Here is a 19,015-nt window from a genome sequence, read left to right as displayed (position 1 = left end):
CTGATATTTTTTGAAAAGTTTTGCCTCCAAATTCATAAGGGATATCAGTCTGGAGTTTTCTTTTATTGTAGTAACTTTATTTCTTTTTGGTATCAGTGTAATACCGGCTTTATAAGATGAATTGGGAACTGTTTCCTCCTCTTCTGTCTTCTTAAGTAAATAGGATAGAATTGGCATTAGTAATTTTTTAAATGTTTGGAAGAATTCACAAGTAAAGCCCTCTGATTCTGGTCTTTGCATTATAGGATGATTTTGATTACTAATTCAATTCCTTTACTTGTTACAGAACTATTCAACAGGACACAAAATCTTTGCTTCACATCCCCTTCCTTTATGTGGTTGTTAACACAAACATTACATCTTTATGCATTGTATGCCCATCGACACCGATTTATAATTATTGCATTACAAAGTTCTCCTTTAAATCAAATAGAAAAAGACATAAACAAAAATGTATTTATATATATATATTTATATATATTTATATTTTTATGTTTATCCATATACTTACCTTAACTGATGACCTTTACTTCTTCGTGTGGATTTGAGTAATACCCACTGTCCTTTCATTTCAGCCTGGAGAGCTTCCTGTACTATTTCTTATAGGACAGGTCTGATAGCAAAAACTTTTCTCAGTTTCTGTTTATATGGGAATATATTAATTTCTCCTTTATAATTTTGTGCTAAAATTTTATGATTTATAAAATATTTTAGTAATAACTATAACTGAATATGCCTTGTTTTTATGAAGATAAACAACATAAATGTCACCATCTAAAACTATGTAATTTAGTGGTTTTTAGTATATGCACAAAGTTGTGAAATCATCACCGTGTAATTTGAGGACTGATTTATGAATGTAAAAACAAACTCAGTGCCCATTAGAACCCATTCCACTCTCCCTCCACACCCAGCCACTGGCAACCATCCATTGACTTTATTTCTCTATGGATTTTTTATTCTGAACATTCATATAAATGGGAGCTTGCAATATGTGGCTTCTTATATCTGGCTTTTTTCACTTAGTATAATGTTTTAAAAGTTAACCCATGTTGTAGCATTTATCCGTACTTCATAATTGAATGGATACAATACATCTTATTTATTCATTCAGTTGATAGGCATTTGGGTTGTTTGCACTTTTTGGTTTTTGGCTGTTATGAATAACGTTGCTGTAAACATTCTTGTACAAATCTGTATGTGGACATTTGTTTTCAAATCTCTTGGGAATATACAGAGGAGTCAAGTTGGTAGGCCGTAAGGAAACCCTCTGTTAAATTTGAGGAACTGCCAAACTCTTTCTCCAAACTGCATGCACTACTTACCTTCCTACCAGCAACATATGAGGGCTCCAATTTCTCCACTTCCTTGCCAATGCTTGATATTGCCTGTCTTTCTTTATTATTATAGTCATACAGGTGAGTGTGAAGTGATATCTGATTTTGGATTGGATTTGTTTTTCACTGATAATTAGTGATGTTGAGTGTCTTTTCATATGCCTATTGGCCATTTTCATATCTTTTTTGGAAAAATGTCTATTCAAATATTTTACTTTAATTTGGGTTATTGGCCTTATTATTATGGACTTATAGATGTTCTTATATATTCTACATACAATTCCCTTATCAGATACAAGATTAGCAAAATTTTTCTCCCATTTTGTGGCTTGTCTTCCTCTTTTATACGTTATAACCTGGGAAGCACAAAAGTATTTAATATTGATGAAGTCATATTTCCCTATTATTTTGTTGCTTGTGTTGTTTGTGTTGTATCTAAGGAGCCATTGACTACTCCATCATCACGAAGACTTAGAACTCTGTTTTCTTTCTTTCTCTTTTTTATTGAATCATTGATTATACGCATTTTGGGGATTCAATGTTGACATATGTTGATCAAATCAATATTACTAGTATGTATATTGTTACAAATTGTACTTATTCTTTATACCCCTGTCCAATCCCTCCCCATCCCCCTCTCCACCCCCCCCACCACTGATAACCCTAGATGTCTTCTCTCCCTCTGAAAGAGTAATGGTTACTCTGTTGATTTGTTGCCTAGATGATCTGTCCAATGCTGAAAGGTGTGTTCAGGCCCCCCAATACTATAGAGCATATGCTTCTTGTGTCACTCGGGAATGGGTTTCTTGGAGAAAGACATCCTATTCTTTTCTGTGGACTCTGCTGGTGACTCTCCTTGTGTCAATGCACTCCAGTCTCTGGCAGACCATCTGCATGGTGGTTGTGACGTCTAGACACTTTTGTGGCAGCCGTGGTTACTGTGGTGGCTATAGTGGGTCACCCACATGGAGGTGATGCTCCTTGGCACTGGCGGTGTGCCTGGTTGTGAGCAGGGGGTCTGGTCCCAGGCTTGATGACCCGGGCCCTCAGGCGGGGCCCAAAGAACTATGTTTTCTTCTAAGAATTTTAGAATTTTCACTTTTACTTTAAGATCTCTAATCTCCTTTGAGTTAATCTTTTTATAATATCAATTATATGTATGTAAGGTGTACAACATGATGTTTTGATATATACATATATAGTGAAATGATTACTCTAGTCAAGCAAATTAACATATCATTCTCCTTGCATAGTTACCGTGTGTGCGTGAACGTGTGGGTATATGTGTTCATGTGTGTATTGAGAATACCTGAAAACTATGCTTCTAGTAAATTTCCAACACACAATACAGTATTATTAGCTATAGTCATTCTATTCTACATTAATTCTCTAGACTTACTCATCCTACATAACTACAACATTGTGCACTTTGGCCAACATCTCCTCATTGGTCCCACATTCCTGCCCCTGGTAACCTCTATTCCATTCTCTGCTCCCACGTATTTGAATTTTTTAGATTCCACACATAAGTGAGATTTTGCAGTATTTGTCTTTCTGTGTATGGCTTATGTCACTTAACCTAATGTCCTCTAGGTTCATCCATGTTGTTGCAAATGGCAAGATTACTTTCTCTTTAAAAGGTAAATAATATCCCTGTGTGTGTGTCACATTTTCTTTACCTACATATCCGTCAATAGACATTTATGTTGTTTCCATACCTTGGCTACTGTGAATAATACTGCAGTGAGCACAGGAGCACAGAGATCTCTTTGAGGTACTGAATTCATTTCCTTTGGGTAAATGCCCTAGGAAGGAGTTTCTGGATCATATGGTAGTTCTATTTTAAATGTTTTGAGGAACCTTCATAATGTTGCCCGCAATGGCTGTACTAATTTACATTCCTACCAACAACGTGCAAGGGTTCCCTTTACTCCACACCTTAGTGCTTATCTTTTGTCATTTGGATAATAGCCATTTCAACAGGTGTGAGGTAATCTCATTTTGGTTTTGATTTCAATTTCCATGATAATTAGTGATGTTGAGCATTTTATCATATACCTACTGGCCATCTGTATGCCTTCTTTAGAAAACTGTCTATTCAGATGCTTTGAACATTTTAAAATCAGGGCTGTTTTGTTTTTGCTATCAAGTTATGTGTGTTCTATATATATTTTCCATATTAACCCCTAATCAGATATATGATTTGCAAATAATTTCTCCCAATCTGTAGACTGCCTATTCATGTTGTTGATTGTTTCCTCTGCTGTACAGAAGACTTTTAGTTTGATATAATCCCATTTGTCTATTTTTGCTTCTGTAACTTGAGCTTATGGTGTCATATCCAATAATTAATTGCTAAGGTGAATGTCATGGAGATGTTTTCCCTATGTTGTCTTCAAAAACTTGTATGGTTTCTGGTGTTACATTTAAGTCTTTAATCCATTTTAACTTAATTTTTGTGAATGGTGTAAGATAATGGTTCAACTTCATTCTCTTGCATGTGCATACCCAATTTTCCCAGAACTATTTATTGAAGAGACTACCCATTCCCATTGTGTATTCTTGGCACCCTTCTCAAAAATTAGTTGACCATATTATGCTTGGGTTTATTTCTGGGTTCTCTATCCTGTTCCATTGGTCTGTGTGTCTAATTTTATGCCAGTACCATACTGTTTTGATTACTATAGCTTTGTAATATAATTTAAAGTCAGGAAGTTTGATGCTCTAACATTTTTGTTCCTTCTCAAGATTTCAAAGGCTATTTGAGATCTTTTGTGATTTCTTACACACTTGAGAGTTTTTTCTATTTCTGTGAAAAATGCCACTGGAATTTGGGTTGAGATTACTTTTATGAAGTGTGGATATTTTAGTAATATTTATTCTCCAATCCATGAAAATTTACATGTGTCTTCTCCAATTTTTGTCATCAGTGTTTTAGAGTTTTTAGTGTAGAGATCTTTCACCTCCTTGGTTAAATTTATTTGTAAGTATTTTCATCTTTGATGCTATCATAAATAGGATTGTTTTCTTTTCATATAGGTCATTCTTAGTATAAAGGAATGCAACTAATTTTTACATAGTGATTTTTTATTTTTCTGAGCATATATCTAACATTATTTCTGCACTGGGGTTCACAAACAATTGGTTGCTAGAATTCAAGTTTAGACACAGGGGCTTATTTACCCTTTTAATGAAGGAAAAAGGGTTTGGACTTAAGTAAGTAGAGTTTATGGGAGTCCATTATTTAGACTAAGTAAACAAGAATGGAGTTACTTGAGCTAAATATCATGAAGTCAAATTGGCAGTGGGGCAGTTTCCAAAAAATCAGAAGATTCACAGCAACAACACATGAGCCATCATAAGGAAGTTCCGTGTATGTTACCCCTGTAAGGAATTTAACTTTAAAATGATTCTAGAATGCCAATTAAATCTCTAAAGTTTTTGTCAAGTTGTTTTCTAACAGGCTTCAAGTGACTAGGATGTATGGAAATACATGGGTGAAGTAATGAAAGATATGAGTTACTTTATTGACATCTGTTTATGCTTACTCACCTTGGTGTTGGCTCTCGGCCTTCAGTGAGAATGGTAGCTCTTCTCTCCCTGGTATAAAGGGGCCACCTTCCTCAAAGGGCAATCCATGTCTTGCCTTTTAGGCAGATCAAGCCTAAAAGAGGATAGAACTCTTCCGGCATCTGTTGAGTCTCAATTGCCTTTAGTTCAAATTAATCCTTATGGCTTATTTAGGTGTAGTGTGTTCCGATCCCCTTTGGAGCAAGCTCAGGTAGGTAATAGAAATAATAAACCTTAAGCAAACAGCCAACCATTTTACTAATATGGAAATCTGAATATTGTAAATATAGTCAGTGGAAATTTATTGTCAATATCAGCAGGGACTTAAAGGTTGGATGTTGATTTTGTATCCTGCAACATTACTGAATTTGTCAGTTCTAACATTTTTTTCATGGACTATTTGGGGTTTTGTACATGTGAAATCATGTCATCTGGAAAGAGACCATTTAACTTTTTCTTGTCCAATTTGGATGCCTTTTTGTTGCTGCTGTTGTCGTTGTTGTGTGCTCTGGCAAGTACTTCCGGTACTATGTTGACTAGTAGTGGTGAGACTGAGCATCCTTGCCTTGTACCAAGTCTTAGAGGAAAAGCTTACAGTTATTCCCCATTGATTATGGTATTAGCTGTGGGCTTTTCATAAATGGACTAAATGTGGAGGAAATTTCCTTCTATAGCTATTTTGTTGAGCGTTGTTATCATGAATGGAAGTTGAACTTTTTCAAATATATTTTCTGCGTTCATTGAGATAATCAAGTGGTTTTTATCTTTCATTCTGTTAATGTGGTGTATGACATTGATAGATTTCCATATGTTAAAACAGCATTGCATCCCAGGGATAAATCCCATTTGGTCATGTTCTATAATCTTTTTGATGTGTTGTTGAATTAGGTTTTCTAGTATTTCATTGAGAATTTTTGCATCTATGTTCATGAGAGATTGTAACCTGTAGTTTTCTTTGCCTGTGGCGTCTTTCTCTGGCTTTGGTAACAGGGTAATACCGGCCTTCTGCAAATATTCCTTCTACTTCTATTGTTTTTAATAGTTTAAGAAGGATTAGTATTAATTTTTCTTTAAATGTGTGGTAGAATTCAGCCATAAATCCATCTGGTCCTGGCCTTTTCTTTGCTGGAAAGGTTTTGGGTACTGTTTCAGTCTTTTTATTTGTCATTGGTTTGTTCAGGCTTTCTATTTCTTCTTGACTCAATCTTGGTAAGTTTTATGTTCCTGGGAATTTGGTCATTTCTTCTAAGTTATCCAATTTCTTGTTGCAAAATTGTTAACAATAGTCCCTTGTGAACCTTTTGATTTCTGACGTATCTATTGTAAAGTATCTCCTTTCATCTCTGATTTTGAGGGGACATTTTTTCTTGGTGGCTCTAGCTAAGCTTTTGTTGATTTCGTGTATTAAAAATAAAACTAAAATCAGGTGATATTTTTATTTATATATAGTTTTCCTGTCTTCTACTTGATTTATTTCTACTCTGATCTTTATGACTTTCTTCCTTCTGCTAATTTTGTGTTTAATTTGTTCTTTTTCTAGTTCTTTGAGACATAAAGTTAGATTACGTGAGATTTTTCTTCTCTTTTAATGTAGGCTTTTAGTGCTAAAAGCTTTCCTCTTAGGACTATTTTTTCTCCATCCTATAAGTTTTAATAAGTTCTGCATTCATTTACTTATGTCTCAAGATATTTTTCAAACTTCCTCTGATTTTATGTTTGACCCAGTTGTTGTTCAAGAGTGTGTTTTTTATTTTCTACATATTTATGAATTTTTCCATTTTCTTGCTATTATTGACTTGTAGTTGTATTCCATTATAGTCATAAAAGATATGTGGCATGATTTGACTTCTAAAGTTCATTAAGACTTGTTTTTTGTCTTAAATGTGATGTATCCTAGGGAATGTTCCATGTGTGCTTAAGAAGAATTAAGTAACCATGCTGCTCTTGGGTGAAAAGATCTGTATATGTCTGTTAGGTACATTTGTTCTATAGTGTTGTTCAAGTTTGCTGTTTCTTTACTAATTTTTCTGACTGGGCATTTTATCCATGATTGTAAACGTGGTATTGAAGAGTCGTGCTATTATTGTATTGTTTAATTTGTCCATTCCGATTTGTCAATTTTTTTATATATTTAGGTTCTCTGATGTTTGGTGCCTATGTATTTACAATGTTTATGTATTCCTGTTGAATTGACCTTTTCTATCATTATATAATAATCTTCTTTGTATCTAGAGGAAGTGTTTGACTTAAAGTCTACTCTGTCTAATACTAGTATAGCCACTCCTGCTTTCTTCTGATTGCTATTTGCATGAAATATTTTTTGCCTTCACTTCACTTTCACCCTTTGTATGTATGTGAATCTAAAGTGAGTTCTTGAGAACAACATACAGATGAATCTTGGCTTTTGTTTTCTATTCGTTCAGCCACTCTGTAATCTTTTTACTGGGAACGTTAGTCCATTTACATTTAAAGTAATTACTGATAGGCTAGGATTTACTATTGCCAATTTGTTATCTGTTTTCTGTTTTTCTTACAGTTCTTTTGCTCCTCTGTTTCTCTCTTCCTGTCTTCCTTAGCGTGTGTGTGTGGGGGGGGGATTTGTATTTTTTTTCTTTTATGTAACTTCTATAAACATTTTATTTGTGATTACCAAAGGGCTTGTGTGAAATATATTATAGTAATAACAGTCTATTTTAACCTGATAACAAAGCTGATACAAAATAGCAGATATGTAGGATGAGAACGTCTAGAGATCTAATGTACAACATGAGAGCTATACTTAATATTGTACTGTACTTGGAAATTTTGCTAAAAGAGTAGATTTTTAGGTGCTCTTGCCACACACGCACACACACACACACACACACACACACACAATGGGGTGTGAGATATGTTCATTTGCTTTACTATAGTAATCTTTACACTATTTCTATGTATATCAAAGCATCATGTTGTAGACCTTAAATATATATAATAAGTTATATTTAAGTCTTACAGCAGGGGCCCTGATGAGCTAGTGTGGACAGGCAACCTTGCCTTTCAGAGCCCTCTAGAGTTTTTGGGGCCCCAGGCCAGGCACATCAACCTGCTGTGCATGTCCCAGGTTGTAACACCAATGCTGGTTTCCAGTTGTGCGGCCGAGGGTTGCATTATGTGGCTAGTGGCACTGGCCAGCAGGCTGCTGGACAAGCAACGGCAGTCCCGCAGGCAGAGCCAGAGCACCCCAGCCTCGCATCGCCTGCATCTTGCTGCCCAGCCTGTGGGAGACTGTAGCCCCGCAAACTCATGCTGCCATAAGGCCTTCCTACCTGTGGCCTGGTTGGTTAGCATGTTGATGCAAACTGCCTTTTGCCACAGCTGCAGCCATGGCCTACAGGTAGGACCAGCATCCTGATCCCTGAAGCCAGTTCAGAATGGCCACAGAAGCGCTCTAAACACTAGTGCTTGCGCAGACCCGGAGGACGATGTTAACGGCAAGAAAATAAAATGAAGAGAGGATTTCTGGCTTCAAATTTACATGCTGACAGATATATGAGGGTGATGCCTGAGCCGGTAGCAAGCCTGGCCCAAGTATTGCTAAGGACAGCACAGGCAGTTGGCATGGGCAGAGGTGAAGGGCAGACTGGCAACAGCACACGGATATGCACACCTCACACAGTGACATAAAGTCCGAGAGGACGTGATTGTGCTCTCCAACCATAAGAAGCCTTCGAACCTGAGAGTGAATGGGCTGACCAAGGTGGCCTTGATGAAAACAAGCAATGAGGCCCTCATCAAAAGTAGTCCTGAAGGATGAGAAAGGATGATCAAGCAACTGATAGAACAATTAAGATCAGAGGAAGCAAAACTCATCTTGTTGAAAAACTTGCCACAGAGTCAAATGCAGAAGGAAGCCACTGCCCAGAAGCCCATATGCTCCGCTGGGAGCACAGTGACCACCCGTCCTCTCCTTGTGCAGGGCACCCAAAACATTCCTGCTAGCAAGCCGTCACTTCTGACCTCTTCAACTTGAATGCCGGGCAGCATGATCCCGCTTCTGCTGGTCCGGGAAGGGCAGCAGGCACCCTCAGTGCTGGTGCTGCAGGTGACCTCACAGGTGGTCATGGCCCCACTCGTCAGTGGATCCCAGCAAATCCACAACATCAGACAACATTCTAGCATGGGGCACTGCCCCTCCTCCTGGACCCCAGGGTGTCCATGCCCAGAGTGCCAATTCAGGAATAGAGAGTCATCCAGCAAGGACTTATCCGTGTCACCAACGTCCCCAACACCATTCTGCTCATCAACATCCTGCAGCCCTCCTAAGCATCATTAAAGGGTTCACGACCAACTCCGCTCAGACCAACTCCACCTCCACCAGCGTGGCCTCCATGCTCACCTCCACTGAGTCTCCAGGCAGCCAAGAGGTGGCCGCCGAGCTCGGACTGTGCAAACAGCTAGAGAAGATGCTGCTTGAGATTCCCCCTCCCAAGCCCCTCACCCCAGAGATAAATTTCCTGCCCAGTGCTGCCAAGAAGTTCGTCTACCTAGTTGGCCTGGAGGAAGTGGTGCAGAACCTACTGGAGACGCAAGCAAGCCGGATGTTGGCCGCCCTTGTGCTGTCCCAGGAACCTTCCATGTGCGTGCACTGCAAGATGGCCTTCGCAAGCCGCAATGGCGGGGCCATCATGGGCGAGAACAGGCGCTCAAGGTGGAGGGCACTAGCTGGCTCAAGGCCACCTTTGTGAAGGCACTACAGCGGGAGTGTGCGATCAAGCAGCGCCTCCTGCAGCAGGACGCCGCGCCTGCCACCGCGCTGCACCCACACTGAAGCAGCTCATAAAACCCCACTGTAAGTTGGTGCTCGGCTCAGGAGAGGCTCGCGACTGGAGTAACAGAGCTGTGCTACTGGCCTCCAGCCAGCTGTCCTGGGGCTCAGGCACGATGACCCATGGTGTCCTGTACAGGTTTAGCCAGCCCCCAAACTGCAAAACACGGCCTCGGGCACGGCCCTGGTCAGGAGGACTGGCAGACATTCCAAGAGAGCCTTGAGCACCGGAAGGGGCAGCACCGCTTCCACCTGGAAGAAGACGTCCCTGAACACCCAGTACCCTTGCGTTTGTCCTCAGAGTTTGGCAGTACCCAAGACGTCCTCGGCCGTGGACCGCCAGCGATAGTACGTCCTTGACGTGATCCCGCCACGCTCCACCCTCCAGTCAGCCACGTGGGATAGTGCCAGCCAGGACCGGTGGAGGACAGGCTCCCTCCTCACTGTTACCTGGCCCCGGTCTAGAAGGACACACTGTGCCGCCCTCCACTGTGCTCACCCTACAGAGTGAGTGACGGCCGTTCTGCACAAGCGACACCTCGATTCTTGGCTGCAAAGTCTCTTCGCGGCTGGGAGATGCTGCTTCACAGGCGGACGAGGATTACAACTGGGGGACCTTTCCACGGGGCTTTCTTCCTCGATCTCTTTCCCGTTACTTTGCCTAACACCAGCAGTCAAGTGGACCTCCGGGGCTGGTTCTGACCCAGGCCGCCTTCTTTTGCCCCCAGCAGGACGCAAGGGAGGCTCACCGTGGACACTGTGACAGGTCTGAGCAAGGCTGGTTCCTCGGGGCTCCTGACTCCAGCAGGGCGTTTCCTTTTGTTTTTGTTTTTCCCTGTCTTCGGCCCCCAATCTGTGGCTGCGTCTCTTCATGGCAAACTGTAGGTTGAAAGATTTTTGGTTTCTTTAAGCACCTCATGATGATGGAGTTAAAAGTAAACCGAGCAGACCCGGGGTCTCTGTTGTGCACACGTAGTCCCGGCCGCCCCCGTGCGCTGGAGGGTGGGCGGCCGCGGCTACATGAACTTTACGAGTGGCAGAGGCAGGAAGCGCCAGCGCAGCCTCGCTCCTGCCAGAAAGCCTCCCTTGCTGAGCCTTCCTGAGACCCCCCAACCCCCCAGGCTCAACTGAAGAACAAACTGAAATCCAGACCCGGCCAGAGAGTAGGGATCCCAGAAGCTGCGCACTGCCCACATCAGAGGGAGGAGAGAATCCGCAGCGACACCCTGAAGCCTGGCCAGGAAGTCGGAGGGGAGGGTTGCTGTGTGGTTTTTTCTTGTGTGGCTACTGGTGGTGGTTTACTGTATTTTTTTTCCTTTTCTGTTCCTATTCATTTTGATGGACACAGTCTTAGGCCACCCTGGCCTGCGTTGCTCTCTGGTGACCTCGCACAGTTGCGTCTGGGCTGGGAGGCGCCGTCCAGGTGTGCGGTGAGCTGCTCCCCCAGACTGAGGATTTCTGTTTGGGTCTAGCTAGCTAGAGCCTTTCCTTAAAGCTGAGGTTGCTGGCAGGGCTCGCTTTCACACTTCCTCCCCCTACCCCACCCCCTTTAGTGTCTACAGAAATGTTTTGTAAAGGATCAGGTCCTCTTTTAGTTTTGGGGTTTTTTTTTTTTTTTTCTTTCTTTCCCCTCCCACTCCCTAAAAACCAGTTCCACATCGCTTCTCGGCCTTTTGGCCAAGATCATGTGTAGTATCTATTCTTATCAGTTTAATATCTGATACGTCCTTTATCGGAGGACAGTATATTAAATGGATTTTGGGAGCAGGGACATGGAACGGGAGCTTGCTCCGTCCAGTCCACGCATCGGCCTGGTATGGCAGTGACTCCAGGCACAGGTGCACCCCCTCGGGGACATGAGCACTGGTCACGCAAGATGAGAGACGGTGGGGAGAGGGGGGTTGCAGTCCCTCCGCCTGGCGAGGGCTAGACTCGCGGGAAGCTGCTTCGCGTGTGGCCTGATCCTCTTCTGTCCGCCGTGAGAGGGAGGCTGGCGGGGTCCCGCCGAGCGCTGCGTGCCCGCCTAGAACCGGGGGGCCCTTTGACCGGCTGCCATCGCCGTCGTCAGGCTCTCCACAGCCCTTTTTCCCATCTTTTCTTTCACTTCGGAGGCCCCGTCTGTCCCCATCTGTCCCCTCTCTGCGTCTTCCACAAATGTTCTCTTAATATTCTTGCGCATAGCTGGCTCCCTCCCAAGGACGTGGCTTTCCCTTCCGCTTTCTCAGGGGCTGTCTCTTCTCTGCCACATGCCTCATCCTCTACTACCTGGGTGGGGAGCACGTGTACTTGCTGCTTCTTTCTGCTTCCCATAGCCTTCATAAAAAATAATAAATAAATAAATAAAAACCAGTTCCACGATGAAAGGCAGAAGTCGTTCTGTGTCTACCGCCAACTGGTCCAGCTCCATGCATAGTGAGGGCGTTGGGTGTCCATGCACAGGTGTACGTCCATGTGAGAACTGGGTCCCTCTGTCCCCCAGTGCAGCTCCAGTCCTGTTTTTCTGTTGATGCAGTTAGGGACTTTAATTTAAAATCCTTAATTTGTAGGCCTGCCTTCTTCAAACACAACTGCTACAGCATTCTAATAAAGGCTCACTTAACCCACTTGAAAAAAATAAATAAACAGTAAAAAAAAAAAAAAATCTTACAGCAGATTAAAACGGAAATTCAACATACCAAAACTTATGGAGTTCTGCAAAAGTAGTTCAAAGATGAAAGTTTTCAGTGATAAACTCTTACATTTTTAAAAAAGAGGAGGCTCTAAAATAATGACCTAACTTTGCACCTGAAGGAACTACAAAAAGAAAAATCTAAGCCCAAAGTTAGCAGGAAGAAGGAAATAATAAAGATTAGAGTAAAAATACAGAGAAGAAAAAAAGATCTAAAAGCTCGACAAAACTAAAAATCGGACTTTTGAAAATACAAACAATTGACAAACTTTTAGCTAACCAACAAAAAAGAGAGAGGACTCAATCAAAATTATAAATTAGAAAGAAGACATTACAACTGCTACAACAGAAATACAAAGTACTATGAGATTATTATGAATAAGTGTATGCCAACACAGTGCATAACCTAGAATATAATGGATAAATTCCTAGGAGCATGCAACCTACCCAGACTAGGTCCTGAAGAAATTTAAAATGTTAACAGATCACTGAGAAAGGAGATTAAGTCATTCATCAAGAAATTTCCAACGAAGAAAAGCCCAAGACCTGATGGCTTCACTGCTGAATTCTATGAAACATTTAAACAATTAATGCCAGTTTTCCTCAAACTCTTGCAAAAAATGGAAGAGGAGAAAAGACTTTCTAGCTTATTCTATGAGGCCAGTATTACCCTGACATCAAATCCAGACAAGGACACTACACGAAAAGAAAATTACAGCCCAATCACTGTGATGAAAATAGACAGAAAAATCCTCAAATATCAGCAAACCGAATGGAACTGCACAGTGAAATGTTCACACACCATGGTGAAGTAGGACTTATCCCTGGGATGCAGGAGTGGTTCGACATATGCAAATCAGTAAGAGGCATATACCACATCAACAGAGTGTAGGACTACAATCATATGACCATCTCAGTGGATGCAGGAAAATCATTTGAACATCATCAAAATCATTTGAAATCGTGTGAACGGCCTTTCACAATAAAAACTTTCAACAAAATAAGTATAGAAGAAATGTACCTCAAAATAATAAAGGCCAGATAGGAAAAGTCAAACGCATAGAATCCAAGTGCAGAATGGTAGTTGCCAGGGGCTCAGGTGTGGGGGAAATGGGGAGATGTTGGTTAAAGGCTACAACCTTTCAGTGACAAGATGCGTAAGTTTTGGGGATCTAAAGAACAGTATGGTAACAATAGTTAATACAGTTTTGTATACTTGAAATTTGCTAAGAGTATATCTTACGTGTTCTCAGCACACACACAAAAATAACTGTGTGCGGTGATGGATGTGCTAAATTCATTGTGGTAATCATTTCATAGTGCATATGTATATCAAATCACCATGTTCCGTACCTTCAATATAGACCATTTTATTTGTCAATTACACCTCAATAAACCTAGAAAAAATAAATTATAAGAGGTTACACACAAAAAACCAAATGACCTGTTAAAAAAAAAAGACATAAGAATGTCATGATGACGTTAGGTTAGACAAAAATTAATAAAGCAGGACAGAAAATTTTTTAATTACAGCAGTGTTTCCGTTTTACTTCTGACTGAAATCTATTCCCAATTATTAATTGCTGCCCATTTCCATTTAAATATCTCAGTCACTTATCTACAGTGGAGATCTAACCCAGAAAAAAAAAAATCTAAACCTGCCTTTTAGACAGGGAATCTCTTCTCCATTTACTTCAGTTAACTACAGCACAGAAAGTACTTTTTAAAATATAAATTAAGATCTTAAATTATTTGAAAACGTAACTAAATTTATAATCGGGATCCGTGCACCGCAGGGACCACACACGACCCTGCCCCAACGCCCCAGGTGACATGGAGCAGGGGGCCAGGGCCATGCACGGCCGCCAACATGTGACCGTTTGGGGCTGGGTAGTGATGCCTGTTTGTCGGGGAAGGGCCCCCAGTTTCATGCTACCGCCGCCCCGACACCCCACCCCCTTTCACTGTGTGCCAGGCAGTGCTGTGAGGGGCTGTCTCTAGGCCTCTGTGCCCACCATCACTGCTGGAGAATGAGTCAGCCACAGGGGATGGCACCTGCAGGCACAGACAAGGAAGTCAGCGACCTCGTGGACGTTAGCGTGGTGTTTCTGCTGCCTGTGGCCAGTGGGAAGGGCCTGCCCGCCTCCTTGAAGGTGAGCGGTTTGGAGGTTCGGGTCTCAAGGACTCACCCAGCTCGGGCTCCTCGGGCACCAGCAACCAGAACAGTTCCCCCTTTGACCCTAGCCCCACCTACAGTGAAGGGCCCACTTGGGTGAGTCCCACGACATTCCTGGGACCCGAACTTGGAGGCGAGGGCAGTGAGAAGAATGCCTATGCCACCTTCAGGAGAGACGCGGGTGTTGGCGAATTGACTCAGGCTGGCTTCCTGCCGGGCAAGCTGGCCCTCAGCAGCCCCAGGCCACTGTCCCCTTTGGACATCAAGGGTGACTCCCAGTACCTATACCTGCAACCCTCAGTGGAGAGCCTCCGACAGCAGCCTGGATGGAGTTCGCCAGGCCGGGCGGGCTTCAGGCCATGCTGGGCAAAAGCTGGTCTCACCTGCCCCTCCCGCCAGGCCTGTAGCTCAGTGAGCTGTGGCAGTGTGTTTGGTCGCTTGCACCAGCACCAGCGCGTGGGCTACCAGCTGCAGGGAGCAGAGGTGACCGGCGGGCTTCGGGTTGTGTCCACCTTCTCCTTGGCCCTCAGGGCCACCTACAGCAGCATCTCCAACCACGGGCCATCAGCGGACCAACAGCCTCATGGGCTCCTGCGAGACCACAGCCTGCAGCTGCACGACGCCCTTGGGAAGGCCCTGGCCTCCACCTACTCCCCGGATGATTCCAACAATAACTTCTCCTCTAGCCCCTTGACCCCCGTGAGCTCCCCAGAGGGCTGGCAGGAACACCGCAGTGGCCCCAAGCAGGAGCTCCCTGTGCCTTAAAGCCCAGCTGCGATGGGGTCCCCACAGCCTGAACAGGATGTTGGACCACCGGGACGAAAGCATCCACGTGGTCCATGGCAGGGCGTGCAATGTGCACCGGCTGCTGCACAGCCACAGGACGCTGGCTGCGGGCTCTGCAGGCCCCCTGCTGCAGGGCGGGCGGCACGCTGGCCTGGTGGGAGGCGCCCATTCCGAGGAGGGCCTCGCAGGCAGTGTCGGCCGCCTGCCATCGGCAGCCTCCCCAGCTAGCCCAGCGCCCTCCCTGAGCGCTCCCGCCTCCTACAACGGACTGGGCGAGGGGTGCCGCGGCGGGTGCCAGCGCAATCAAGCGGGAGGAGATGGAGGACGAGGAGAAAACGTCGGTGGCTGACAGCTCAGAGGAGGAGAAGGAGTCGAAGGCCCCCGGACACGGACGAGCCCAGATGAGGACGACCTTCTGCCCCCAGAGCAGAAGGCCGAGTGGGAGAAGGAACCGCCGGTTGACCAGTAACCCCCATGAGCCGCTGGGGATCAGAGACACTGAAGAAGCTTTTCAGGAGCTGGGGCGCACGTGTCAGCTGCACCTCAACGGTGAGAAGCCCCAGACCAACCTGCTCCTCCTGCATCAGGCCTTGTCGTTCATCCTCAACCTGGAGCATCAAGTGCCAGGGAGGAATTGGAACCCCAAAGTGGCCTGCTTGAAGCGGTGAGGAGAGGAGAAAATGTCAGGCGTGGTGAGGCAGCAGGGCAGGAATGTTCTGGTCCTCCAAGGTTTGCTTACAAAACCAGTCAAACGTGAGGTTCTATCTGAACCCGAGCACAAGGTAGGGAGACAGGACTAGCATAGGCGGTGGAGCCAGATAGAGTTGAATGTGCAGCCTGGTCACTAAGCGGAGATGCAGACACAGGAGGGTGCTGAGCCGCCTGCTGACGCATGGAAGGTACCGGGGCCCGATTATGAGGCTGCGCTGCAGCTGCACGGGGGACCACAGTTCAGGCACGTCCTCATAGGTTCAAATGCCACAATCCAGGGCAGATAACTTTGAGGTTTCCGGTCTCACTCTTAATTTAGCGGCTGCACAGGTCATCACTGGTACCGGGGATCTGCTCTTCACCTGAGATGCAACGACAAATCTCGTTTTTTACTGCAGTTCCTCATTCAGCTGTTGATAGTGGCTGAATAGTGTAGGCCCTTTACCTGTTGGGGGTTTATTTCAGGGGGCGATAATTTTTGCAGGGCTTTTGTCCTTACACTCCCTTGAAGGGATCTTAAGTTTCATGGATGTCTTAGGCCCCTGTAAGGACAACTGGAAGATCACAGATGGGCAATGGTTTGGGGAAGATGGTGGAGAAGGGATGGGAACAGGGGCTTCCTGAGAATGCGTGTGGGCTGAGGGGGTTGTACCAGGCGAGGACAGAGTAGGAGTCTTGGGAGAAAGGAGTCAAGGAGAAGACGAGAAGGAGCTTGGGTGGTCATCTCACCTTTCCCTTTCCTCTGGACTTGGGTGGAGAGAGGTTCTTCCTCTTCTTCCCCGATTTGGTGTTTCCGGTGAGCTGTGCTTTCCTGGTCTCCTTTGCCATGTCAGCACTGCCCAGTGGTCTGTCCCAGGGCCCCTGGCCTCCCTATATACACCCTGCACAGGACAATGAGCAGCCACAGTCTATGCTTCATTTGGTCAGCAAGCCAGTCCCCCAGCCTGTCTAGCCCTGTCCTGGCAGGGGTGGCTCAGACATCACAGTGGCCCATCCTGACTCCTCCGGGAGTGGGGGGAGGCCAGGTGCCCTGGTTGGAAAATGGGGTGTTTTCTTAGCAAACTTCAGCGCCTTCTGAACAGACCTGCCACACTCCTCATGGTTCAATTCTGGGGGATCACATGGCAAGGAGAGGGTGTCTTCTTCAAGCCCTTCCCCAGGGCCACCTGATTCCGTGGCTCATTCTGTTCTCTCCCACCCTTCACCATTACCTGGATTTTGTATGTCCTACCTACAATCCACCCACGGTAATGTGGCCACGCTTAAGTCTGTGTCGAAATATGAATCATCCTACTTCCTTTCTAAAAATTTGTCTTATGTACCCTGAAGACCACTCACTTCCTGGCTGCCACCAGGAAACTTTTCCATCCCACTTGCTTTTCCCAGTGTCCACAGGGGTCCCCTCAGTTTTGTTTTCCAGTCTGAAATCACTGCCTTCAGGCTGGCAGACTCAGTAAATAAACTTGCTCTTCTGCGTATCCCAGTCTTGTTTCAAATCTGGGGGATCTACTTATCTCAATCGATGTAGTACCGAGACTTGGATTTTAACAGTGTGTGTGCAGCAGTGAGGCAGATATTTGCATGCCAGAAGTCGTGGTGGATGTTTGCATGGAGGAAAATTTTATCCAAGAATAATAAATTCATGATACGGGGAGGAGGATTGTTCAGCATTTTACTTGGGATTCTGTTCTGTGCAACAAGGAAAAATCTAGGCCTCCAGATTGGAAAAGGAGAACTAAAACTGTTTTTCACAGGCCACAAGTTAGTCTAGGCAAAAAGCTGTGCTTATCTAAAAAATTGCTACTAGAACTAATGATTCAGTTTAGCAAAGTTGAAGAACACAAGATCAATACACAAAAATTAATTGTAGTTTTATAAACTTGCAATGAACAGTTCGATATTAAAATAGACAACTGTGTTATTTAAAATAGCTTTAGAAAATAAGAATTATGTAGGAATAAGATGGGAAATAGTTACATTAATAAACTCAACATCACTATTTGTTAGGAAAATTAAAATCAAAATCACAATTAGAATTCTATACACTATTAGAATGGCTGAAATTGGAAAGAATCATCCCATCTAAAGGTTGGCAAGCATGCAAAATACTGACACTTTCATACATACCTGGTGAGATTATAAAATGTTACCTTTTCAAAACAACTTGACAGTTTCTTAAAAAGTTAATCATATACCTACAATACACTGCAACCATCCCCCTCTCAAGTATTCATATAAGCCTTTTCAATATTCAAGCTAATCTACCACGACAGGCAGATCAATAGTTGCTTGGGACTGGTGATACAGGAAGGGGCTGGAGGGAGGAACTACACAGGGATAGGAAGAACTTTTTAAGGGTAATGGATATGTTTACTATCTTGACCGTGGTGATGGTTTTCCTGGTGTATAGATATGTAAAATTTTCAAATTAGACACTTTGGGAAATTCATTGAATGTCAATGTCAAAAAAACCTAACCAAAACTCTATTTTAAAATTATATTCTCTGCAGACTAAAGCAACTTTTTAAAAGATTAAAGATAAGAGATTTGTGGGGAGAGTATTTTGTCACTTGAATTATGTAGATATACCGGGATGCGGTGGTGACCAAAGTCAAGGCTGGCTTTTATTCAGTCTTATCACTGTTGTAAAATTCTCCATAGGGATTCAACTTCCACTTCTGGGAAGATGGAGTAAATGTGTTTTCCCCCATTTCTCTTGCTAAGTACAACTAAACACTCAAAACAATATATGTAAAACAAGCATAAGAAGACTGAATAGTGGAGAGAGAAAGGCAGGCTGGTGAAGATCTTGGCGTCCAAGGAGTAACACAGTGGTGAGTTCCTTGGGTTTTCCTCATGCCTCATATATCTCAGAAACAGAGGTTTAAAAGCTAGCAAATGAAAAGGCCAACAGGTGCACGGGGCAAAAAAAGCCTCAACAAAAGTCTGCTCTGTCTACC

At 43.8% G+C, this 19,015-nt stretch overlaps 1 non-coding gene and 2 pseudogenes across 1 annotated transcript; all 3 read left to right on the top strand.

Moving 5' to 3' along the window:
* The first annotated feature begins 8,058 nt into the window (after positions 1–8,058).
* Positions 8,059–10,416, top strand: LOC134368391 (transcriptional repressor p66-alpha-like; annotated as a pseudogene).
* Positions 10,417–11,371: 955 nt separating this feature from the next.
* Positions 11,372–11,563, top strand: LOC134368850 (U2 spliceosomal RNA). The gene has a single exon (XR_010022540.1). It is a non-coding gene; the product is annotated as a U2 spliceosomal RNA (small nuclear RNA).
* Positions 11,564–14,412: 2,849 nt separating this feature from the next.
* On the top strand, positions 14,413–16,144 carry LOC134368390 (transcription factor E2-alpha-like; annotated as a pseudogene).
* Positions 16,145–19,015: the final 2,871 nt, after the last annotated feature.

Source organism: Cynocephalus volans, chromosome X (genome assembly GCF_027409185.1).
Source record: "Cynocephalus volans isolate mCynVol1 chromosome X, mCynVol1.pri, whole genome shotgun sequence".
In the NCBI taxonomy this organism is placed as follows: Eukaryota; Metazoa; Chordata; class Mammalia; order Dermoptera; family Cynocephalidae; genus Cynocephalus; species Cynocephalus volans.
This window is presented reverse-complemented; position numbering and strand designations above follow the sequence as displayed.